This window comes from Bos grunniens, chromosome 12, assembly GCF_055505025.1.
Source record: "Bos grunniens cultivar Pamir isolate PY7600 chromosome 12, Bosgru_T2T1.0, whole genome shotgun sequence".
NCBI lineage: Eukaryota > Metazoa > Chordata > Mammalia > Artiodactyla > Bovidae > Bos > Bos grunniens.
The window spans coordinates 13,977,817-14,003,468 of record NC_141176.1 but is presented as its reverse complement, the minus strand read 5'-3'; the positions used below and the strand labels follow the sequence as shown (position 1 = coordinate 14,003,468).

The window sequence follows — 25,652 nt, the reverse complement described above, 5'->3', positions numbered from 1 at the left end:
ATTTTTATTGATAAAATGCATATATATAGACACATACATATATACATGCATTTTATTGATAATATATATAAGTATGTATAAAAGTGTACATATTTGTACACTTTTTGGAAAAAAAAAAGCCATGGGCTTATAATGCAAAGCTATTGTCCTAGACCTCACCCCCAGCACAGAGAAAAACTTACAATTCTTTTATATGTTCCTATGTTTACAATTTTTGCGTTTATAGCTCTAAATATATTTGTAATATTGGCTGTCTTGAGTGTCTGTATGTGCAGTATATTAACCATTATTGATTTGTTAAATTTAGATATTGTTAATTAACTTAATATTATGATAAAGATCTAGCTTATTTGTAATACAGCCGTCCCACTTTCAATATACTACCATTTTTAGTTCTTTTGTTGCCTACATACCTTTAAATAATATGCTTATTTCTATCTTATTAACTGTGCTTATTTCTATTTTATTAACCATGTGTGTGTGCTAAGTCACTTCGGTCATGTTCAACTCTGTACGACCCCATGGACTGTAGCCTGCCAGGCTCCTCTGTCCATGGGATTCTCCAGACAAGAGTACTGGAGTGGGTTGCCATGACCTTCTCCAGGAGATCTTCCCAAACCAGGGATTGAACCCGTGTCTCTTACATCTCCTGCATTGGCAGGAAGCTTCTTTACCACTAGTGCCACCTGGGAAGCCCCTTATTAACTGCAGAAAGAAAGAAGAAAGCGAAGTCACTCATTCATGTCCGACTCTTTGTGACCCCATGGACTGTAGCCTACCAAGCTCTTCCATCCGGGGATTTTCCAGGCAAGAGAACTGGAGTGGATTGCCATTTCCTCCTCCAGGGGATCTTCCTAACCCAGGGACTGAACCCAGGTCTCCCACATTGTAGGCAGACACTTTACCATCTGAGCCACCAGGAAAGTCATAGTCAATAGTTAATATAGTTATTAACTATAGGCAGTATCTAGTGATTCCTTAGTTTATAAGATGAGATTATTACTCTTTCCGTAACTTCTGGCTTTAATATTTTCTAGTTTCTCTCACTTGGACTTTGAATTTTACACTATTAAAGCTAATTTCATTTATACCTAGTTTTAGTCATCTGAAGGTCTTAATGTTATGTTAGTAGGTTGACTCTGAAGGTTAAAAAATTTAACAAAAACTATTATGAGTATCTAAGCATTGTTACCAGAGAAGGCAATGGCACCCCACTCCAGTGTTCTTGCCTGGAAAATCCCATGGACAGAGGAGCTTGGTAAGCTGCAGTCCATGGGGTCGCTAAGAGTCGGACACGACTGAGCGACTTCACTTTCACTTTTCCCTTTCATGCATTGGAGAAGGAAATGGCAACCCACTCCAGTGTTCTTGCCTGGAGAATCCCAGGGACAGGGGAGCCTGGTGGGCTTCCGTCTATGGGGTCGCACAGAGTTGAACATGACTGAAGCGACTTAGCAGCAGCAAGCATTGTTACTGCCGATTGAAGTAGTATATTGTGATTACTTTGCCTTTTGTAATTTTTTGTTTTCCCTTGAGTTTCTGATAGTTTTTATTTTCCCCCATAATCTGTCTTTATGGAATCCTTAAATCCTTTCAGCTTCTTTGCAATACCCCCTTTTCTTATATACTTTATACTGTCCGCAGCCTGGAGCATCTGTAGTCTAGGCATCTCGTCTTCCACTAAGCTTCCTTGGATCTGTCTTTCTCACTTTAATTCCATGTACTGCTGAAGCATACTTCAGGGATCCTCCTACAGAGGGTATGTGTTGTTGTTGCTGTTTGGTCACTAAGCTGTGTCCCACTCTTTGTTACTCTTAGGTCTGTAGCCCACCAGGCTCCTCTGTCCATGGGATTTCCCAGCAAGAATCCTGGAGTGGGTTGCCATTTCTTTCTTCAGGGGATCTTCCTGACCCAGGGACTGAACCCAGATCTCCTGTTTTGCAGGCAGATTCTTTACTGTTGAACCACCAGAAAGGGTATATAAGAGGTAAATATTCTCAGTTTCTGTGTATCTGTAAATAATTAGTGTTTTGGCTAGATCAAGAATTATAGGTTAGTAAGTTTTTCTTGGGAACTTGGAAGACATTGCCCTATTTTTTAGCATTTAGTAATGCTGGTAAGAAATATGATTCTTGCCTCTTTGAAAGTTACTTTTTTCCTCCCTTCAATTTTTAGAAACTGACTTTTATGATCTCTTACCAAAACTTATCTGATTGTGGTTCTTTTCTTCATGTGCTTTTTTGATGGCCTTCTTGATGGGCCCTTTCATTTTGAAGAGTTGTGACCTATAGGTGTGGGAATTCTTTTAAATTATTTCTTTGATCATTCCCTTTCCTCTGTTTTCCTGCTTTAGAATTCTTTAAAAAATCTGTATTAGTGGGAACTTCTGGTTGGCTTCTGTACATTTTTTTTTTTTCCTCTTGGACTTTTTCTGTCTTAGTTTTTTTGCCTAACTTTCAGGGGGACTTATTCAAAATTGTTTCCTTACCTTATATTGTTGTGTTTTTTTTTTTAATTTTTGACTGTTATACTTTAAATTTTCTAATAACCTTTCTTATTCTGAGTGTTCCTTTTTAAAACAGAATTGTGTTCTTATTTCTCAATGTTTTCAAGTACTGTTCCTCAAATTATTCAGGTTTTCTCAAAGATCATTTTTGTTTGGTTGGATTTTGCTTATTGAAGATCTTTTCCTTTATCTTTCAATACAAATGTCTGTCAACAGTTGTTGTCCAAATATACTTAAGAATATGTCCAAATAATTTATGTCCAAATGTATTTAAGAATGAAAATTTGATTGGGGACTGAATCATCAGAGATTGTATGTCCTGTCGTCCTGCTTTTTCTAGGGTGCTTATGGGAAACCTGGCTGTTTCCTTGCAGGATCCTCCCAAGTTTCTGTATTGTCATGGTCATCCTTCCTTCTTAAGTGTTTTCAGGTTATAACTTTGTCTGCTTTCTGATCAACTCCATCGTCTAGAATTTTGCTGGACTGTTTCATCCATTCCTCTTTTCTTTGGTTTTGTAGATTTGTGCCTACTTGGTTTCTTGACCTGAATATTAATGAGAACCTGGGAAGGCGTGGGATAAACTGACATGATCAGTTTGCCATTTGAGCTGGAAGCAAGTACAACCAGTATAAATCTTGTCTCTTTTTACAGTTGTTTGAGAAGCTAAAATGTGAAATAATTTGGCACTGCCTCATCAAAGGATACCTGTTAGGTTCTTTTGTTCCCTAAGAAGATCAGTATTATCTCAGTGATTTTTGAAGTGAGAGTAGTTATGGAATTGGCCTTTATTATTTCCTTCTCTTAATGGTACCCTGTGTCGTCTTAGGAATAGTTGTAGCTATTCCTAATAGTCATAATGTTAGTAATAAGCTAAAATGTTTCTAATAAACTGCTCTTGTTTATCCTGTTTCATAAACTTAGTGTAATTATAAATCCAAACTACCCTATGTTTCAGAAAAAGGAGTATAAGTCCAGTTATTAATATAAACACAAAGAGCACAAAATTCCAGTGTTCCCAAACATCAGTGTGTGGAGTGATGTAATAGATTTTTTAAATTAAAAAGCCTTGGCCTTCCCTAGTAGTCCAGTGGTTGAGACCATGCTTCCGCTGCAGGCGGAGGGGTTGGGGGCGGGGGTTGGCGCAAGTTTGATCCCTGCCCAGGAAGCTAAGATGCAGGCAGCCAAACAAATGAGAAAGGCTTTCCTTACTGGCCTACTCATTTTCGTTGTCATGTTGGCAGCTTTTGATTTTATTGTGATCTTTTAAAGGTTAATTCTCAGTATAAGTGAAGGCTGGAGGAAACCTGGATTCACATTCTTTATGGGACTGGTTTTTTTTTTTTTCCTTCTCTGTTTATAAGCCACCCAGTCTGTGGTATTCTGTTGGTGGTGGTGGTTTAGTCACTGAGTCCTTTCTGACTCTCTGTGACCCCACGCACTGTAGCCCACCAGGCTCCTCTGTCCATGGGATTTCCCAGGCAAGAATAGTGGAGTGGGTTGCCCTTTCCTTCTCCAGGGGACCTCCCAGCCCAGGGATGGAACCTGGATCCCCTGCACTGCGAGTGGATTCTTTGCTGGCTCAGCCACCAGGGAAGCCTCTGCATATCGACAGTATCTCAGTGCCTTGTCAAAGCTCAGGAATGGGCACGTGACACAACCTGATCTAGAGGAAAGCTTGGGGCTTTTGTTTGAGGGTTGGGGAAGATGTGCTCTTCCTCTGAGCATGAAAGAGAGAAAATGTATCCCCAGGAATTGTTGGCAGCCATTTGGTATCTGTGAGAAAAGGAGGCTCTTAACCAAACTAGGCAGAGCAGAGGACAGAAAGAAGCAGGAGATAACACTGTCGAGCTACTGGAGGGAAGCAAGCTTTGTGACCTGAGTTATCTGTGGACTGTATGAGAGCCATTAAAAAACCTTTATTATATTTTAAGATATTTAAATGTTGATTGGGTTTTTAAATTTCCTTTAATAGCAATTGAAGCCACTATAATTGATACATATCAAAAGCCTTAACATTTTGAATTTGATGAAGCAATTCCAATACAAGGTTTTGTTTTGTTTGGTTTTTAATAATGATATAATTAGAGAATGTAGCACTTTGTTTTAAAAAGTAAAACAGTGTTTAAAAAACTTGAAACTAATGCAACATTGTAAATTAACTATATTCCCAATATTTTTTTTTAAACAGCAGAAAAAAAAAAAAAAAACCTTTTCCTTTCGAAATAATTTTAAGTTTACCAAAGAGTTGGAAAAACAATTCAGAGAGTTCTTCTGTACTCTTCACCCAGCTTCCCATAAAGAATACCAAACTATGGTATACCCATCGAAACTAATAAATTAGCATTGATGAAATGTAGTTATCTACACTTCATATTGCAGCCAGACTCTACCAGACCTTCAGATCTGTCCTTTCTTCTGTCCCAGGGTCCAGTCTAGGATGCCAGGGGACCCTGTCCCGCTTAGTGCCCTCCAGGCTCTAACAGTTTCAGTTTTATTTTTTATCTTTCACGACTCTGACAGCTTTGAATTGTACTGGTCAGACATTTTGTAGAATATTCTTCAGTTTTTTTTTTTTTCATGATGTTTTGTGTTGACTAGATGAGAGTTTGGGATTATAGGGAAGAATACCACAGTGGTGAAGCGCACTTCTCACCATATAAAAGGTATATGATATCAACATGTCTTACCCTGGTAGTATGAACCTTGGTCAGTTGATTAAGGTAGTATCTACCAGGTTTCTTCACAGTTGGCCATTTTATTTTTCCATGTTATATCCATTTCAAGCAAGTCACTGAGTCTGGCACACAGTCAAAGGGAGAGAAGTTGTTGCATATCCCAGATAGGAGACTATCAAAGAATTGGGGGCATGCGTTAAATCGACTGCAGTAATTAATAAATATTTTAGGGTGGGCTACTTTAAGGTTATTTAACTGTTCCTCCTTAAAACGTTCCCAACTAATTTCAATATTCATCGTTAGATCATATCCGTAGCATTTCCTGCTGGGTTTCTAATTGTTTTCTCTCTCCCTCCTTCCCTCTGCATTTTCTACCTAAAATTCTGTAAGGAAGAAGAGCCTTTTTTCTCCCATTTATTTGTTTGTTCATTAATTTATTTACAGGACTATGAACTCATGCTGTTTATTTTATTCTTTGGATTATATGGTCGGGTACTGTAATTATTTGCTTTGTTTCTCAAATTGTTCCAGTTTTGGCCATTGGGAGCTCTTTCAGGTTGGCTCCTATGCCTTTTAGTGTGCCTGATACTAGTTTCTTATTACTATCATTAATTTTAACTCTCCATGCTTCCTGGCACTATGTAAGGTGCTGCAAACTCATCCACAGTAGATGTTTAAACTAACCCACAGTGGACAAATCAATAATCTCATAAATATTTATTTAATGTTAAATGACTATGCTAGTTGCTATGGGGAACAATGAAGTTTAAGGTATAATTTCTGCCTTCAAGAATTCTATAATCTATTTTCAGAGATAAAATAAACTAATAAAAGAAAATGGAAAATATAAGACAGTACGCGATTGAATTAGTAAGGACTGGAGAAGCTCACAGAAGAGAGAAACAGTAACATCAATCTGAATATGTCAAGAAAGGAAGCCTGGAGAGATAGATCTAGCTCAGCAAGTGAAGTGGCAAGGGAAAAAATAAGTGCAGGAATTGTTATTGGAGGCTGTGAGAAGTAGTGAGGAACAAAGTCATCGTAGAGGAAATTGGCAAAATTTCTTGTTTTATAAGATACAAATCCAGCTAAAACTGATACAAGAAAAAATGGAAGGTAGAACTAGCTCTGGATTTGTTTAATTAAATTTAACATTCCCATAACAACAACCAAAATCCCCCCAGATCCAGATGGTATTATTAGTGAATTTCTTCAAATATTTGAGGAAGGAATGACACTAATCTTAAGTAAATAACAGAAAATAGAGTGGAACACTTCCTAAGTCATTTTCTGCAATATATACTACTTTATTACCAAGTCCTGACACAGTTTAAAAAAATACACATTAATATCTATCATGACCATAGATGCAAAAATATCTAATTCACAATTAGGAATAGAATGCAGTGATATAGAAAAAGGATTATAGTTGCAGGATACAAAATTAGTAGTACAGAAATCTGATGCTTTTCTGTACATCAGTAATGAACTATCAGAAATAGAAAGTAAAAAAGCAGTCCTGTTTAAATTTGCATCAGAAAGAAAAATAAGCTTAACCAAGGAGGTAAAAGTCCTATGCTCTATAAACTATAACAATATTGATTAAAGGAATTGAAGATGATACAAAGAAATGGACAAGATATTCCATGCTCTTGGACTGGGAGAGTTCATATTGTTAAAATGGCCATACCACCCAGAGCAGTCTATAGATTTAATGTAGTCCCTGTCAGATTACCCATGACCTATTTTTACAGAACTGGAACAAATAATTCTAGAATTTGTTGGAATTACTGGTAAAAAGGATTCTGAATTTCCAAAGCAATATTGAGCAAAAAGAACAGAGCTGAACGAAGGTATCACCTTCCCAGACTTCAGACTATGACAAAGGTACAGCAATCAAGAAAGCATGACATTGGCACGAAAACAGACATAAGGTCAATGCAACAGAACAGAGAGCCCAGAAACAAACCCATACGTCTGTGGTCAATTAGCCTGCAGTGAAAGAGGCAAAGATATACAGTGACGGAAAGACCATCCGTCTCTTCAGTAAGTGATGCTGAGAAAACTGGACAGCTGCCTGTAAAGAGTGAGATTAGAACATTTCCTCAGCCAGAGACAAAAATTAAACTCGATTAAAGGTAAAATGTATCAATGACCTAAGTAGGACCTGAAACCATACATCTAGAAGAGAACATAGACAGAACACTCTGACATAAATTGTAGCAGTACATTTCTGAATCTAAGGCAAAAGAAATAAAAGCAAAAATTTAAAAAAAAGTCACCTACTTAAACTTAAAACGTTTTCTCAGCAAAGGAAATCATCAACAAAACAAAAGGCAACCTGTGGAATGGGAGAAAATATTTGCAAATGATGTAACAGGTGGCTAATAGCCAAAATATATAAATAGCACACGTAACTCAATATCTAAAAAAAAAACCAACCTGATTAAAAATTGGACGGAAGACCCGACAAAAGACTTCTCTTTTTTCCAGAGAAGACATACATATGGCTAATAGGCACATGAAAAGATGCTCAGCATCACTGATTATTAGAGAAATGCAAATCAAAAGAAAAAGATATTACCTCATGCCTGTCAGACTAGCTATTATCAAAAAGCCTGCAAATAACAAACGTTGCTGAAGATCTGGAGAAAAGAGAATCTTCATACACTGTTGGTGGGGATGTAAATTGGTGCAGCCACTATGAAAACCAGTGTGGAGCGTCTTTCAAAAACCTGAAAATAAAACTACCCTATTGATCCAACAGTTCCTCTCCTGGGTATATATCTGGAAAACATGAAAACTATATTTGATAAGATTCATGCACCACAGTGTTCATAGCACTAGCTACAATACCCAAGACGTGGAAGCAACCCACGTACACATCAGTACCATCAATAGACAACTGGATTAAGGGGGGTGTGTGTGTGTGTGTGTGTGTGTAGTGGAATATTACTTATCCATAAGAAAAGAATGAAATTTTGCCATTTGTAACAATGTGCATGGCCCTAGATAATATTATGCTTAGTGAAATAAGTCAAAGACACATACACAAAGATATCACACATATCACTCCCTGTGTGATATCACTTAGAAGTGGAATTTAAAAGTTAAACTGACAGATGTATATAGCAAAACAAACAGATTCACAAATTCAGAAAACAGACTAGTGATTACCAGTGAGGAGAGGGAATGAGGTAAGGACAGATTGAGGTTAAGAGACACAAGCCACTAGGTATACAGTAGATGAGCAGCACAGATACAGCGCACAGCACAGGCAGTCTAGCTGTCATAATGACATTTAATGTAGCATACTCTGTAAAGGTTCTGAGTCACGATACTGTACACCTGACACCAATATAATATTGTAAACCAACTATGCCTCCAAAAATAAAAAGCTGAAGCAATGAATTCTTTCCTCCTAAATCAAGAAGGCGGCATGCATGTCCACTCTCACTGGTTCTGTTTAACGTTGAACTCGAGGTTCTAGCCAATGAAATAGGATTAGCTACTAAAAGAAATTTTAGAAGTTAACAGATTGGAAAGGAAGACGTGATTGAACTGTCTCTGTTTGCAAATGGTATGACTGCATATCTGGAAAATTCTAAGAAATCTAAAAAGATCTATTTGAACTTGGCAGAAATCTATTCAATTTATCAAGGCCTCAGGATACAAGGTCATTGTAAAATATCAATTGTATTTCTATACATGAAAATATAATTAGAAAATGAAATTAAAAAACACCACCACTTACAATAATATCAATACCATAAAATAGTGATATATTTAAATGAAAAACATAATACCTAAATACTGAAAATTAGAAAATATTTCTGATAAAGATGACCTAGGTGGAAAATATATATATATATTATATATGTAATGGAAGAATCAGTATTTTTAAGATGTTGGTTTTCCCCAAATAGTATATAGAAATTGACAGTTTCTAAAATCTATATGAAAATACAGGGGCTTACAAAAATCAAAACATTTTCTTCCTCTTTTTTAAAAAACTGAGTCAAACTTTTTTTTCTCTCTCTCTCTTTTTTTTTTTTTTTTAAACTTTTTTGGCTGTGCCATGCAGCATACGGGATCTTCCCTAACCAGGAATCAAACCCATGCCCGCTGTGTTGGGAGCATGGAGTCTCACCACTGGACTGCCAGGGAAGTCCAAGTCAAACATTTTTTTAAAAATGAATGACAGTGTGGGGGAACCCTCACTTCCTGATTTTAAGACTTACTCTAAAAGCATCAATAATTAAGAAAATCTAATATTAGACAAAAGGTAGAGAAACAGATCAGTGAAACAGAATCGGAAATAAACAACTATATAGTTAATTGATTTTCAACAAAGATATCAAAGCAGTTTAGTGGAATAAAGGAACAGTCCATCAACAGATGGTGCTGGAACCATTCAAACTGTGTTGAAACACAGTGAAACTTAATGCCCACCTCACTCCAGTATTCCTGGGCTTCTCTTGTGGCTCAGCTGGTAAAGAATCTGCCTGCAATGCGAGAGGCCTGGGTTCAATCCCTGGGTTGCGAAGATACCCTGGAGAATGAAGCAGCTACCCACTCCAGTATTCTGGCCTGGAAAATTGCATGGAGTGTATAGTCCATGGGATCACAAAGAGTTGGACAAGACTGAATGACTTTCACTTTCACACAGGAAGTAATTCAGGATGTATCATAGATCTCCATGTGAAAGCAAAAGCAGTAAAGCTTCTAGAAAAAAATGTAAGCCAGTGTCTTAGAAAGATGGCAACTATTTTTTCGAATACCGAAAGCGCTAACACTACAGGGGAAACAAATTAATTGGACTTGGCCAAAATGAAGAACTTCCATTCGTAAACAGGCGAACATTAATAACAGGTTATTAATAGAGATACCACAGACAGGGAAAATACTGTGTAATACATACTTCTGACCGAGAAATTGCATCCAGAATCTCTACAGAACCTTTACAACTCACTTTAAGAAGACAGAAAACACCCTTTCCCCAAAGGGGCAAAGTTTCTTGAACAGAACCTTCACAAAAGAAGGTATCAGTGCGCCCAGTAAATATTTGAGGATCAATAATGACATCGGTAGTCTTGAGGGAAATGCAAAGTTAAATACCACTTCACAGCTACTAGACTTGGCTACAAATAAAAGCAGCGATGATGCGGAATGTTGGTCAGGACTTCGGGAGCTCGCAGTCAGTCAGTACTGGTGGCGATGCAAAATATTACAGCCGTTTTTGGAAAACTAGTGGCTCCTTAGAGTGAACCTGCCCTGGGCCCCATCAGCCTCGATCTACTTGTTTACTTAAGAGAAATGAGAGCTTGTATTTAGAAAAAGCCTGTATCAGAGTGTTTGTAATAACTTTATAGTGGCTGAAAACTGGATCAACCTCAATGTCTATCAACCGGAGAGTGGGTAAGAAGCTATGGTGTTTTCCTACCATGGAATGATACTCATTTAAACAATATTTTTTATACACTAATGCTCATGAATTAACTGAATAGACTTAACAACAAGAATAAAGTATAGTCACTGTGGTGCAAAGGAAGCCAGACGAAAAATAACATATAATCTATGATTCTGTATATATGAAGTTCAAGTACAGACCAAGCCGTTGACAGAGATGGAAACCAGAGCTCCCCTTTTGGAAGGGCTTGACGGAAAGGCACTTTCTGGAGTGATGAAAAGGCTGTTTATCTTAACTAGTGTTTGGTTACATTTGCGGATGCTCCGCACTGAAGTACATGCCTAAAATCTGTGCATTTTACTGTATGTAAATTATATGCCACTTGAAAGAAACTGTAGACATACTCTGTATTCTGCACTGATCTTTGGGGGAAGATTTATTATATCAGTAGTCATGAACATGGAAAGGAATGTGACTTCTAAAGCTTAGAGCAGCGTGGATTGTCCCATTCCACTCTCCTGGGCCTGTGCTCACACACCAGGTCCCCCTCTTGAATTCCCACATTCGGTCAGTGTTCTTAAAATTTTCCTCAAACCCAGGCTTAAAATATTCTTGCAGCTTTGATTATTTCTTCTATTTTATCATGACTTCCATCTAATTTGTGGAATTTCCTCTATTCTCTGCTTTTTTTTCCTTCCATCTAGGCCTTCCTTTATACTTTCACAACTATATTTCTATTTCACTCTCTTAGCAATAGTCCTCTCCTTTATTCTTTTTTTAATTATTCAGAACACTGATGCCACATTTATCCTCAAAAAAACACTCCTGGTCAAAATCCATCTGAAACAAGAACACTTCAGTAGCTCTAAGCCGGTTGACAAAATTTCAAATTTGTTATTCTGGAATTCACACCCTAGTCTTATTCTCCAGCTCCATAAATTCTCTACAGTCTCCAAATATGTCACAGCCTCTCTCATCTCTACAGTAAAGCAATATATGTGTCATTTAAAATTTTTCACATTGATTAGTACCCCTTTTGAAGGAACCTGTACTTATAAACAGTAACAATTTTAGTTCCAGAATTGTCTCATTGTTTTTTGTTTTGTTTTGCATCTTTTTTTTATTTTTTGTAATATGAAGACGCTGCTGTGAAAGCTTTATCACTTACTTGTTTATTTAACAAATATGTATTGGGCCCCAGCCATATACCAGACACAATACTGAGAGCTGTAGATGTGGTTGCAAGCATGGTGAACATGATGCCTGCCTTAACAGAACTTGAAGCCCTAATTAGAGAGGAATTTAAAAAGCAATTATAATTCAGTGTGGTTAGTGCTATGGAGGGGGAGGAGTCTCATATTAGTCATGTATTGCTGCTTAACAAATTACCCTGAAACTTAAGTATTTCCCCAGAGAAATACCACCAACAGGGTGCATGTGTGTAGAGTATGAATACACACACACGCGTGCACGTGCATGCATATTGTTGTTCAGTTAAGTCGTGTCTGACTCTCTGTGACCCCTTGGACGATAGCCCGCCAGGCTCCTCTGTCCCTTACTGTCTCCTGGAGTTTGCTGAAATTCGTGTCAGTTGAGTCGATGATGTTATCTAACCATCTTATTATCTGCTGCCCCCTTCTCCTTTTGCCTTCTATCTTTCCTAGCATCAGGGTCTTTTCCAGTGAGCTGGCTTTTCGCATCAGGTGGCCAAAGTATTGGAATTTCAGCATCAGATCAGTCATTCTGTAGAATATACAGGGTTGGTTTCCTTTAGGATGGACTGGTTGGATCTCCTTGCAGTGCAAGGGGCTCTCAAGAGTCTCGTCCAGCACCACAGTTCAAAAGCATCAATTCTTGGACGCTCAACCTTTTTCCTCTATACACACACATACACAAATATATAGAGATACACGCATATATATATATCAGTATCTTTACCTATTTGTAGAGAACTTTATTTCAGAGAATTACCTCATGTGATTATGGGGGCTGGCAAGTCCAAAATCTGCAGGGCAGACTGGAGATCTGAGGAAGTGTTGTTTCAGCTCAAGTCCAGAGGCAGTCTGTAAGCATTATACCTCTTTCTCAGGAGACCTCAGATGGTTCTCTTTTAAGGCCTTCATCTGATTGGATGAGACCCACCAGCACTGCATAGGTTAGTCTGCTTTACTCAGCATCTACTGATTTAAATGTTAATTTCATATAAAAAAAATCCTTTCACAGCATCATTCACACTGGTGTTGAACTAAATATCTGAGTACTGTGGCCTCGCCAAACGACACGTAACACTAACTATCAGTCAGGGATCTGCATGGCCCAGGGCAGTCCTCCGGCTCATGGTCCCTCACCTGGCTTCAGTCAGGGTGGCGGTCAGACGCACAGTTATCCCAGTTGGGGCTGATCTGCAGTTCCCCTGGCTCAACCGCACCAGGATCCATTTCCAAGCTCACCCAGTGATCATTGGCAGGGCTCAGTTCCCTGACAGCTGGATGGACTGAGGGCCTCAGACCTTTGCCAGTGGGCCTCTCCAGAGAGCACTGCCAGCATGGCAGCTGGCATCATTAGGGTCAGAGGGCAAGAGAGAGGTCACTTCCCATCACTTTTGCCATACTTTGTTCGTCAGAAGACTAGGTCTCACCCACACTCAAGGTGGGGAAGGAGAGGGGATTACCTAAGTGTGTGAATACTGGAATAGAGTCAGTCAAGAGAATCAGCGGAAGATCCTTTCTAATTTGAAATGTTTTAACTCTATGATAAGGAACTAGAGAAAGGATGGAATACTGCTGTGGCTTGGGAAGTCTCACTTAAAAGGGGAGGCTTCCCTGAGCTGTGCTAGGTGGGTTCATACACCAAGAGGAAGAGAAGCAGCAGCAGTGGTTCCTCACAAGCCGTGTACATCTGAGCATCTGTGGAGCATTTGGAAAATGCATGTAGTGACAGCTTTCCTCTGGTGATTGCAGTTTAGTTGACATGGGTAACTTTGACGCATCCCTAGTTAAGATTCACTGTAATATAATGAGCAGACAGTTTTTAGTTGACCCAAGGATTTGGATCAGAAATAGTATGTTTTAAGGTTAGAGAGAATGGTGGAAACAGGTATTCATAATGAGGACGTAGATCCGATCCTTAAGAAAATAGGGAGACATTGTAAGTGACTCAGTTGGTTGTTGTTGAGTTGCTCAGTCATGTCCGACTTTTTGTAACCCCATGGACTGCAGCATGCCAGGCTTCCCTGTCCTCTGTTTCCCAGAGTTTGCTCAGACTCATGTCCCTTGAGTCAGTGATATCATCCAACCATCTCATCCTCTGTCGTCCCCTTCTCCTCCTACCTTCAGTCTTTCCCAGCATCAGGGTCTTTTCCAGTGAGTCAGTTCTTTGCATCAGGTAGCCAAAGTACTGGAGCTTCAGCATCAGTCCTTCCAGTGAATATTCAGGGTTGATTTCCTTTAGGATTGACTGGTTTGATCTCCTTGATGTCCAAAGGACTCTCAAGAATCTTCTCCAACACCACAGTTCAAAGGCATCAATTTTTCAGTGCTCAGCCTTCTTTATGGTTTAACTCTCACATCTGTACCTGACCACTGGAAAAAGCATATTTTTGACTAGTCGGACCTTCATCGGCAAAAATGATGTCTCTGCTTTTTAACAGGCTGTCTAGGATTGTCAGAGCTTTTCTTGCAAGGAGCAAGCATCTTTTAATTTCATAGAAAGTTACTGAGTAGTGCATGAATATATAGTTACGTTAAAATTTTTTCATTTATATATTCATGCCTTCATTTTTTTTCAAATACTTCCTTATCGCCACTGTAGACTGAGATACAAGATATTTTTGACTGTAGGATGAACTACAAGAAGGAACACCAGCAAAAAGCTTATTGTGGTATATGAGGTGTGATGTCATGAGTTGGGTGAATGGGAAGAGGAGTTGACAGGATTCTATAAGTCAGTAGAAGAAATAAAGAAGGGTGAGGAGGGAATGATGACACCACGTCTTTTAAAGTCCACCCTCCTTCAGCAGACCTCCCAGGGCTGGGAAGCAGAGAAGGTGTTGGGGAATTTGAGTTACCGTATGCTTCAGCTCTTCTGTTCAGTAAAATATTCTATGGGTCTGACAAGGACAGAGTAGCGTGGCTCAGTAAGCCCTTGAAAGGGGGATTTATTCAGAGGCACTGTATTTTAAATCCACAAATGATGAGATTCCTGCCAAGCTTCTTTTGAATTAAATAAAGTCCAGAATATAGGGGAAATAGGAATGTTCATTAATGCGATAAGACAGCATTTCTACATGAAGGATACAAAATCAAATAGAGTCTTTGTTTTCGTTGCTTCTAGAGAGTCAAAGTCGGAGTCCTTTTGCGGCTCTGTGCCTGTAACAATGTGGGGCATCTTTTCATCATACTTGCGGGCATGAAAGGGCATATAGTTTCTCTGCACGATGACAGGCATGTTTCCTTGAACAATGCCCTGTAAAAGGTCACGTTGGAGATTTGAGTCACAAGCCTTGTGACTTCAATTTGAGGCTAAGTTTAGAAATGGTGTGTCCAGAGCGTGCCAAGTTCCATTAAAAGCCCTGGTGTCGTGTTGGATTACAGTTGAATAGAATGGGACCCAGTGGGTCATTGTATCTTTCTTCGTAGCAATACATAGATTCTCCTTTGTATTATTCCCTGGTCGGGTGGTTATGATAGATGCCTACTTCCACACCAGATCCTGGAAAATAATGTCTAATTTCATGGACCTTTTTTTTTTTTTTTTTCTCAAGTAGCATATTTTCTAACTTTTCAATTATCATTAGAGGATTTCTGTAAAAGCCGAATTATTTGTGTGTGTTAAGTTATGGTTGATCTTAAATGCTACCTTCCTCACTGACACTTTCACTATCCCCCTCATCCCCAAGAAAGAGGATCTCCAGTCCTTTCCAAGCTTCAGAGCACTTCTTCCCTCACTGACGTCATTGTGGTCTGTTATATAACAGCACTTCTCCTCACTACCAACTGATGCGTTCTTACCGTGCTCCTCTTATTGTGCCAAGCACTTTATATCATTTGCTGTTTGCTTGTTTAGTCGCTAAGTCATGTCCGACTCTTATATAACTCTTTACATAGGTTATCTTACTTAATGCTCACAGCAACTTATATGGGAAGTATATCATTTCTGCATTTTGCTGAGGAGGAAGCCAGGGTTAAAGAGTCTTAGGTGCCTTTGCCTAAGATCACACAGCTAGTAACTGATGAAACAAGAACACCCCCAGGCAGTCTGGTCCAGACCCGATTCTTTCAGCCACGTACTAGCACCTCCTTCTTAAATTTTGGACATCCAAGTAGCATCCCATTCCAAACCAGTAAGATGCTTGAGGGAAAAACTATGTTGCCTTTTTTTTCAGTATTCTTGGAATTCTCCGACATGTTGATGACTCAGAATTATGCACTGTGATATTTGTCTTTCTCTGTCTGGCTTGGAGAAAGACAGATATCATATGATAACACGTATATGAGAGATCTAAAAAATGATACAAATAAGCTTAATTACAAAACAGAAATAGATTCATAGATACAGAAAACAAACTTATAGTTACCATAGAGGAAAGCAGGCAAGGGATAAATTAGGAGTTTGGGATTAAAATATACATACTACTGTATACAAAATGGGACTTCCCGGTGGTAAAGAATCTACCTACCAGTGCAGGAAACCCCAGTTTGATCCCTGAGTCAGGAAGATCCCCTGAAGAAGGAAATGCCGACCCACTCCAGCATTCTTGCCTGGGAAATCCCATGGACAGAGGAGCCTAGTGGGCTGTAGTCCATGGGGTCGCAAAAGAGTCGGGCATGACTCAAAAACAGCAGCACATAAAAAATATTAACCAACAAAGTCTTACTGTGTAGCACAGGGAGCTTTGCTCAGTATCTTGTAATAACCTTTAATGGAAGAGAATGTAAAAAGGAATCTATGTTTATGTACATATATATTTGTATACATATATAATTAAATCATGCTGCTGTATATCTGAAACTAACATAACATTTGAAAATCAATTATGTTTCAATAAAATTTAAAAATGAAGTCTGCAGTGAATTGTGGCTGAGTGACTGCTTGGAAGGCACCATCAATATTTTATGGAAAACACAATCTATAAGTTGAGGCATTCCACCTGAAACTTTGTTTTTAAGCAGTGTGAAGAAATGAGAATGCTAGTCTGTGAAGTTTTAAGAACAGTTGCTGTTTATTTTGTATTCTTGTCATTTAGCTTAGATTCTGTGGTCCAGATACTTCCATTCCCTGTTCCTTGTCAAGCTCTTCTTCCTTCTTTTATGCAAAGATAAACTGGCTGTGTTTGGCTCGGTTGTTTTTTCTTTTGGCCCCATGTAGTAATCCTAGGCTCCACGTCTGCAGAGCTCTGAAAATGCTGTCAATCATTCTTCCTTATTTCTTTATTCATGCCTTAAGCTTTTGTTGCCTAAAATAAAATGAAAAGTTTTTAAAGTTTCACGTGACCTTCCTCATCCTTCCCTAGCCTTTCTGTAAAGCTTCCCAGCCTCAGTGTGGATATGAGCTAAAAGTTCCAAGGCTTGTACAGAAGACAATGCCATTAAAAGTTGGCACTTTGAGGGGAATTTTGAAGTGATTGACTACAAGGTAATAAATACAAAACACGCCACAAACATAGATGCTAGGAAAACTGATGGAAGGTCAGCTCTTGGCACCGGAACAACCCAAAACATGTAGGTACTTGACTGAAAATAAGAGAATAAATCTATCAATAGATGGAGCTCTGCCGAGACCTGTCGGTTGGCCCTCATAGATGGACACAGCTACAAGGAGATACAGTCCTGTCACTCAGAGATAGCCACAGGGATGCAGGCTCCATCCCTGCGTCAGGGACACGGTTCTCCTTAGGCAAAGGTGATGTCCTCTTTCCCCTGGCCAACGAAGGAACTGTGGGCCATATGGAGGTGCCAGAGGAAGATGCGGCCTTCGCCTTGGTATCGCTGATGTCCCAGGGCATGCACAAACCTCCCCACCACACCAGGAGACCCCTGGGGCTCCAGAGGGCTCTCTCTGCATCAGGAAGAAGGTGGGAGAGAAAGTGCACCGTGTAGAGCTGGGTGTCTGCATTTCCATGACTCCTGACTCAGTGAGACAATGTCTGATATAAAACTAAAGCAAATTAGAAGAGGAATTTTCTTGATCAATTTAGTAATATGTGAGTTCATTTGGTATATTGCAGTGTAACCTGTTCCCCTGTCAAAATTCTGTTTATTAAATATTTTTCTTTTTTTTTAAAGTGTCAGATCAGATCAGTCGCTCAGTCGTGTCCGACTCTTTGTGACCCCATGAATCGCAGCATGCCAGGCCTCCCTGTCCATCACCAACTCCCGGAGTTCACTCAGACTCACGTCCATCGAGTCAGTGATGCCATCCAGCCATCTCATCCTCCGTCGTCCCCTTCTCCTCCTGCCCCCAATCCCTCCCAGCATCAGAGTCTTTTCCAATGAGTCAACTCTTCGCATGAGGTGGCCAAAGTACTGGAGTTTCAGCTTTAGCATCATTCCTTCCAAAGAAATCCCAAGGTTGATCTCCAGAATGGACTGGTTGGATCTCCTTGCAGTCCAAGGGACTCTCAAGAGTCTTCTCCAACACCACAGTTCAAAAGCATCAATTCTTCAGTGCTCAGCCTTCTTCACAGTCCAACTCTCACGTCCATACATGACCACAGGAAAAACCATAGCCTTGACTAGACAAACCTTTGTTGGCAAAGTAATGTGTCTGCTTTTCAATATGCTATCTAGGTTGGTCATAACTTTCCTTCCAAGGAGTAAGCGTCTTTTAATTTCATGGCTGCAGTCACCATCTGTAGTGATTTTGGAGCCCAGAAAAATAAAGTCTGACACTGTTTCCACTGTTTCCCCATCTATTTCCCATGAAGTGATGGGACTGGATGCCATGATCTTCGTTTTCTGAATGTTGAGCTTTAAGCCAACTTTTTCACTTTCCACTTTCACTTTCATCAAGAGGCTTTTGAGTTCCTCTTCACTTTCTGCCATAAGGGTGGTGGCATCTGCATATCTGAGGTTATTGATATTTCTCCCAGCAATCTTGATTCCAGCTTGTGTTTCTTCCAGTCCAGTGTTTCTCATGATGTACTCTGCATAGAAGTTACATAAACAGGGCGACAATATACAGCCTTGACGAACTCCTTTTCCTATTTGGAACCAGTCTGTTGTTGCATGTCCAGTTCTAACTGTTGCTTCCTGACCTGCATACAAATTTCTCAAGAGGCAGATCAGGTGGTCCGGTATTCCCATCTCTTTCAGAATTTTCCACAGTTTCTTGTGATCCACACAGTCAAAGGCCTTGGCATAGTCAATAAAGCAGAAATAGATGTTTTTCTGGAGCTCTCTTGCTTTTTCCATGATCCAGCGGATGTTGGCAATTTGATCTCTGGTTCCTCTGCCTTTTCTAAAACCAGCTTGAACATCAGGAAGTTCACAGTTCTTGCTGAAGCCTGGCTTGGAGAATTTTGAACATTACTTTACTAGTGTGTGAGATGAGTGCAATTGTGCAGTAGTTTGAGCATTCTTTGGCATTGCCTTTCTTTGGGATTGGAATGAAAACTGACCTTTTCCAGTCCTGTGGCCACTGCTGAGTTTTCCAAATTTGCTGGCATATTGAGTGCAGCACTTTCACAGCATCATCTTTCAGGATTTGAAATAGCTCAACTGGAATTCTATCACCTCCACTAGCTTTGTTCGTAGTGATGCTTTCTAAGGCCACTTGACTTCACATTCCAGGATGTCTGGCTCTAGGTGAGTGATCATACCATAGTGATTATCTGGGTCATGAAGATCTTTTTTGTACAGTTCTTCTGTGTATTCTTGCCACCTCTTCTTAATATCTTCTGCTTCTGTTAGGTCCATACCATTTCTGTCCTTTATCGAGCTCATCTTTGCATGAAATGTTCCTTTGGTATCTCTGATTTTCTTGAAGAGATCCCTAGTCTTTCCCATTCTGTTGTTTTCCTCTATTTCTTTGCATTGATCGCTGAAGAAGGCTTTCTTATCTCTTCTTCCTATTCTTTGGAACTCTGCATTCAGATGTTTATATCTTTCCTTTTCTCCTTTGCTTTTCGCTTCTCTTCTTTTCACAGCTATTTGTAAGGCCTCCCCAGACAGCCATTTTGCTTTTTTGCGTTTCTTTTCTATGGGAATGGTCTTGATCCCTGTCTCCTGTACAATGTCACGAACCTCATTCCATAGTTCATCAGGCACTCTATCTATCAGATCTAGGCCCTTAAATATGTAGTTGATTTACAATAATGTGTTAGTTTCTGGTATATAGTAGAGTGGTCCCGTTTTATATATATATTTCAGATCTTTTCCGTTGTAGGTTATTCCAGGATATTGAATATAGTTCCCTGTGCTGTACAGCAGATCCTTGTTGTTTATATAATTTTGCATATAGTAGTTTGTATCTGTTAATCCCATTCACCTAATTTGTCCCCCTCCTCCACGCTTCCCCGCTTGGTAACCACGTTTGTTCTCTATGTCTGTAAGTCTTTTTCTGTTTTGTAAGTATCGCTCTTTTGTATCATTTTTTTTATTCCACATCTAAATGATATCATACGGTATTTGTCTTTCTCTGTCTGACTTACTTCACTTAGTACGATACTCTCTAGGTACACCCATGTTGCTGCAAATGGCATTATTTCATTCTTTTTTATGTCTGAGTAATACCCCACATCTTCTCATCCATTCATCTGTTGATGGACACTTAGGTTGCTTCCGTATCTTGACTCTTGTAAATAGTGCTGCTGTGGCCATTGGGCTGCAGAGTTGCCTTATTTTCTGGATATATGCCCAGGGGTGGGATTGTGGGATCATATGGTAACTCTCTGTAGTTTTTTTTTTTTTAAGGACGCTCCATACTGTTCTCCATAGCAACTGTGCCTGGTGAACTAGTTTTCTAAAGCACACAGACCACAGAGTGAAGTGAGGGAAGAGGCCTTTGGGCTTTGATGCCCTGGTTTTCAGCCTGATCAGGAACCTGTGCCTTCGTTTTCTTATCTGGGAAATGGCGCCAGTGCCTTCCAGTGGCAGGGCCATTCCTCAAATCAGAGAGCCTGTGCCCGGGGTCTCACAGCTGGTGGGCTCTCGGTGAACATCAGTGTTGCTACCTTCATGTTGAGAACTGTCCTTCAACCCTCATCTGGTGAAAGAAGGAGAAAAGCAGATTCACTTAAGTATAAAGTGCTGCTGGCCCTTGGTCATTTCTAGAGACAGTGCTGAAAAGGTTCCCATCCCACCCTGCCATTTATGAATATGACGATCTGGGAGTGCAAAATTAATAGCAATTAATACTTTTAACAGTAGTGGTAGATGCTATTCCAGCATGTTCTGACTACAGTGGCCGGTTCTGACAGTCACAATACTTTGGACGTGTCCTAATGGAGTGCTTTTTTCTCCTTACAGGAGCATCTAGCATGTCGAAGCTCCACTGTCTTCCATGGGACTGCCTTTGTGAACAGCTTCCATTTAAAAGAGTTTTGTAAATAAGTGGTTTCAGTCAAGTCCCCAGTGAACACGTTTGTCTTCTCGTCTCCTGGAGCTCTTAAGGTTTGTGTTAAGTTTTCCATTTGTCTCATGAAGTTATTCTTAATTTTCAACGTTATTTTTTAAATGGGTAATAGTCTTACTCTATTGCAATAAGAACTCTGGAAGTAGATTATGTAACAGATTGTAATCCTTTGATTTCACTGGGAGACAGATAGAAATGAGAAGAAATTTGATATGCTGTTTCTCATGTTTATTATTATATACTCTGTGGGATGTTACAAGGATATTAGAAATAACATATCCCCCACGTTGGCTTAAACAAGTTTTATTTCTGTGTTCATAAATTCTAACTGAATAGATTCAATGAATTTATGTTGAGTGTCTACATATATCAGATTTTGTTAAGTACTTTCAATTAGCTAAGACTTTGCAGATAAATTATGCTTTGAAACATTGAAAATCAAAACTGCATTTGTCAATATCAACTAGTGTTATCATTTTGACATTTTTCAACTTATACAGTCTCAGTAGTCAGAATGTTTTCATTTAGCCGTAACAAGGGGTACTCACTGTATGATTTGCTGTGGTAGAACAGGGTCGTTGTTTAATGCGTGTGTGTTAACAGCTTAAAAGATTACTAACTATATTGTTGGTTACTTAAGGACAAAGCTTGCTAGCACAACAGGTATTTTATTTCAGAAATGCGTGTTCTGCTGTTGAGATGGTACCAAGTAAATCACTTTTATTTTGAAAGTACTTTCTGATAAAAGACCTACCTAAAGGCTGAAGTTAATCCCCGCCTCTTTCATAGATGAAAAAATGATCAAGCTCACAAATAAAGCTTTGTACACTGAGTGCACAGAAGCTAAACAGAGCATGGAAGAAGGAACGTAGTTCTTCCGGAATGGCATGTCTTTTTCCACAGGCGTTTATTTCATTTGGTTGGACTTTCATTCTGTCCACGGTGACAAATGTTTTCTCCCCTAAATAGTTCTCTACTCTGGTTTTTTTTTTTTTTTAATTTCTTTTATTGCTACTGAGAAATCAAAGTGGATTTCACTGCCCTGCCGGGCTAGACTCCAGTTTTCCCACTGTAGCCTTCATTGCTGGGCCCCATGATTGACTTTCTTTGAAGGATGAGGCGTGTGTGTGTGTAGGGGGGTGGGGAGATGGGAAGTTGTATTTCCACCTTAACTCTCCAGTCTGGTAGGACACTGTGGTGTGCAGAGACATAACAAAGAGTATCTGTATTAAATAGAGGCACTGGGAAGAACTTGACAAGTGACCCAAATGTTCTTCCCTACTCGGCAAGCAGGACCCCACTTGAACCATCTGAAACCAACAAGAATCTGTCTTCAGACCTTCATTCTACGTATCGACTTTCCTTTTGAATCCTAATACAGATTCTCCTTTCTTAGAGCCTCCTTGTCTAAAAGCCTCAGGGATTCTTGACCTCCTCACGCAGCAGTTTACTTCTGCTGCCACGGAGACAGGGAATGTGTTGGTCAGAGTCCCCCTGCATCATTACAGACTCAAGTCTCAAGTCATCCTTTTGCTCTTCAGGAGAGAGAAACACATTTTTCTGAACCTTTCCTATGAGATCATACAACCCACAAATTTCTTTACCCTCACAGTTTTGTTCTCAGTCTCTTAAATTCTCTACATTCTGCTTAAGTTTAACAATACAGACATGTTACTGGAGCATTAAAAATCATCTATTGGTGTTCCTCTGTGGGGCTACTATTGACATTTTGAAGGGAGTGCTTCTTTTTTTTTTTTAATTTTTTTTTCTTGACATGGCACGTGGGATCTTAATTCCTTGACCAGGGATCGAACCTGCCCTGCTTGCATTGGAAGTGCAGAATCTTAACCACTGGCCCACCGGGGAAGTCCCAGGGGATTTTTTTCTTTATGCTGTAAGATCGGCCCATGGAGTTTAGAAAGGTTAGTAGCCCTGCCTTCCAGGAACTGCAGACCAGCAGCACCCCTGCCCCCAGCCCCTGGTTGGTGTAATATAACCAGATTCAAACCTCCTCACATCCCTATTAAGGAGGACCGGGACTGCCCAGACCACAGAGTCTTCAGCAAGAACTGAACAGGCTGAAACAGGCAGAGCTGAGCAAATGGTGAGGTTGGCCCGGACCCCATTTTAACTCTGGGTGCCATCCTCTTCCCATCCTATCATTCTGAAAACTCTGGGCTTGCATTGATTTTTCAGCTGTCTAGAAACGCACCAATATGTGTATATGGATGCTTTTTTGAGAACCAGACTTTCTGATTTGGTGTCTAGAGGAGGTCACTGTTGTTTGCTACAGGAACATGGATCTGGGGATGATAATCTCAGAACTCAGTGCAGGAAAATAGGAGAGAGTGGAGAGCTCTGGGGACGTACAGAAAGGAGAGGGCCCAGACCACAGCGGAAGTGGTGGCGCGGGTGTGTCACTGTTGTGACACCCACTCAGTCACGGAGAGAGGGAAGGGGCAGAGCAGCTGAAATCCGAGGGGAGACTGGAAAAGGTAAGGAGCAAAGGAGTAGTTTTTCACTTGCGTCTGTGGCACGCATCACAGTTTCAGCTCTCTGCCCCGTGTCATAGGCTGACTTCAGGGATCAGGGTATAAGGACTTCACCCAGTCCTTTACTGCAGCCCAAACTCTCTCTCCCATCAGACCCGATACTCCTTCCTCACCCACCTTCCATCCACATTTCTGTCTTGTTCCTCACTTACCTTCTGGCATCCCCTCCACCCCCTTTCATTCTTCATGCATGCAGAGAATGGGGTCATGACTTAATGCCTTTTATTTCTCTGGATTCTTCCAAAACCTCAAGTGAGGCTCTCCATGAAAAGGAAAGGGCATAGAAACAATGGGTTTCGGGAAATGTTTCCCATAAAAGCTTTGTTAAGGCTCTGATCTTTTGAGACATTTACCATTAATACAGGCACAACCTTTCCATAGGAAAACAAATTCTCATTTGCTACTATTTGCTTTAACACAAGGAATCACTGAATTCCCTAGTACAGAGTTTTGTTGTTGCTGAGTCACTGCATTGTGTCTCTATCTTGTGACCCCATGGATTGTCACCCGCCGGGCTCCTCTGTCCATGGGATCTCCCAGGCAAGAGTACAGGAATGGATTGCCTTTCCTTCTCCGGGGGATCTTCCCGACACAGGGATTGGACCTGTGTCCCCTACATTGGCAGGTGGATTCTTTACCACTGAGTCACCAGGGGAGCTTGTTGTATAGTTTACTTAATAAGAAGATGAGGGTAATTCGTGACTTAAAAATACAGTTAGGGGTATCTTGGTTGTTATGTGGGTTACACGTACCGTCTGCCTTGGCTTGCACAAAATACACACAGCAAGTGCAGAGTTGCGCATGGGAACTAGACTAAAGGACTCTTTTTCTTTGCTTTCTACTAAAATGAAGACTCCTGCATAAGATTTATCATCTATAAAAAAAGACTACTATTATAGAGACAGAAATAACACCAAAGGCTTCCCTTAGCTTGTGTTGTTGAATTATTTAAAGCTTTATAGCTGAGTTTCTGGTCCTGATTTTTTTAAACATGGCGGTTTTCCTGTCCTCCCTTCTTGGGTGTTCAGGACACCGAGTTCTATTTGGCTTCTTGGAGTTTCTCATTTCCTGAAGTGTACCACTAGCTCTATAAACATGGAAGAATAAATATTAGCTTTATGAGACCATGTTCCTCTACTAGTTGAAAAATAGCATATAATAAAAAATACAAGGATGTAATATTGAAAATTATAGGTCAATATGCTCTCTTACGGTGGGTATATATCTGATGCTCATGCATGGAGACTGTGTTTTCAGAAAAATGGTGTGCTGTGTAATACCACTTGTGTCTGTGATATATTTTCACCCCTCATGTTTAACAATATATCTCAAGTGAGTCTCGCCTCACTAGTGAAATGTTTCTAACTTATTTACCACTATGATTTAAAAACCAAGGAAACGCTCTGACTCTTGCTGTTAATTCTAAAAATTACATATGATCCAAAGTTAAAATGTTTGTGGCTTCCTTTCTTGCTGGAGACCCCCAGCACGCAACCAGCTCCTTGGAATTACATTAGAAAATGTCTAATGGCAATTTTCAATCTAAAAGAAGTTTTGTGAGGGATTTAAAATAAAAAGTCAGTTGTGGTCTTGCAAGGCTAGTCCATACTTTATGCATGCTGTCGCTCAGTCGTGTCTGACTCTTTGAGACCCCATGAACTGTAACTCATCAGGTTCCTCTGTCCATGGAATTTTCTAGGCAAGAATACTGGAGCGGGTTGCCATTTCTTCCTCCAGGGGAATCTTCCCAACCCAGGATTCGAACCCACATCTTTTGTGTCCCCTGCATTGACAGGCAGATTCTTTACCACTGACAATTGTTACTGTGAAATCCAGACTCTAATTATGCATGTTTAACAGCAATGAAAATGTACAGTCCATTGATCATGCCCCTAAAGCTTCATATTCATACCCAGTAAGGAAGAAAAAGAGTAAC

The 25,652-nt window shown here is 39.9% G+C and overlaps 1 protein-coding gene across 7 annotated transcripts in view; it reads left to right on the top strand.

Moving 5' to 3' along the window:
• The window catches only part of ENOX1 (ecto-NOX disulfide-thiol exchanger 1), a 513,658-nt gene that overhangs the window by 149,158 nt on the left and 338,848 nt on the right, over positions 1-25,652 (top strand). For 5 of the 7 annotated variants that reach the window (XM_086328859.1, XM_086328857.1, XM_086328855.1 and 2 more), the window contains one exon: positions 21,059-21,202. The gene's annotated coding sequence lies outside the window, so the exon portion shown is untranslated. Of the gene's footprint in view, positions 1-1,818; positions 1,988-21,058; positions 21,203-25,652 lie in introns of all 7 variants that reach the window. The other 2 variants (XM_086328858.1, XM_086328856.1) reach the window with 1 other exon arrangement.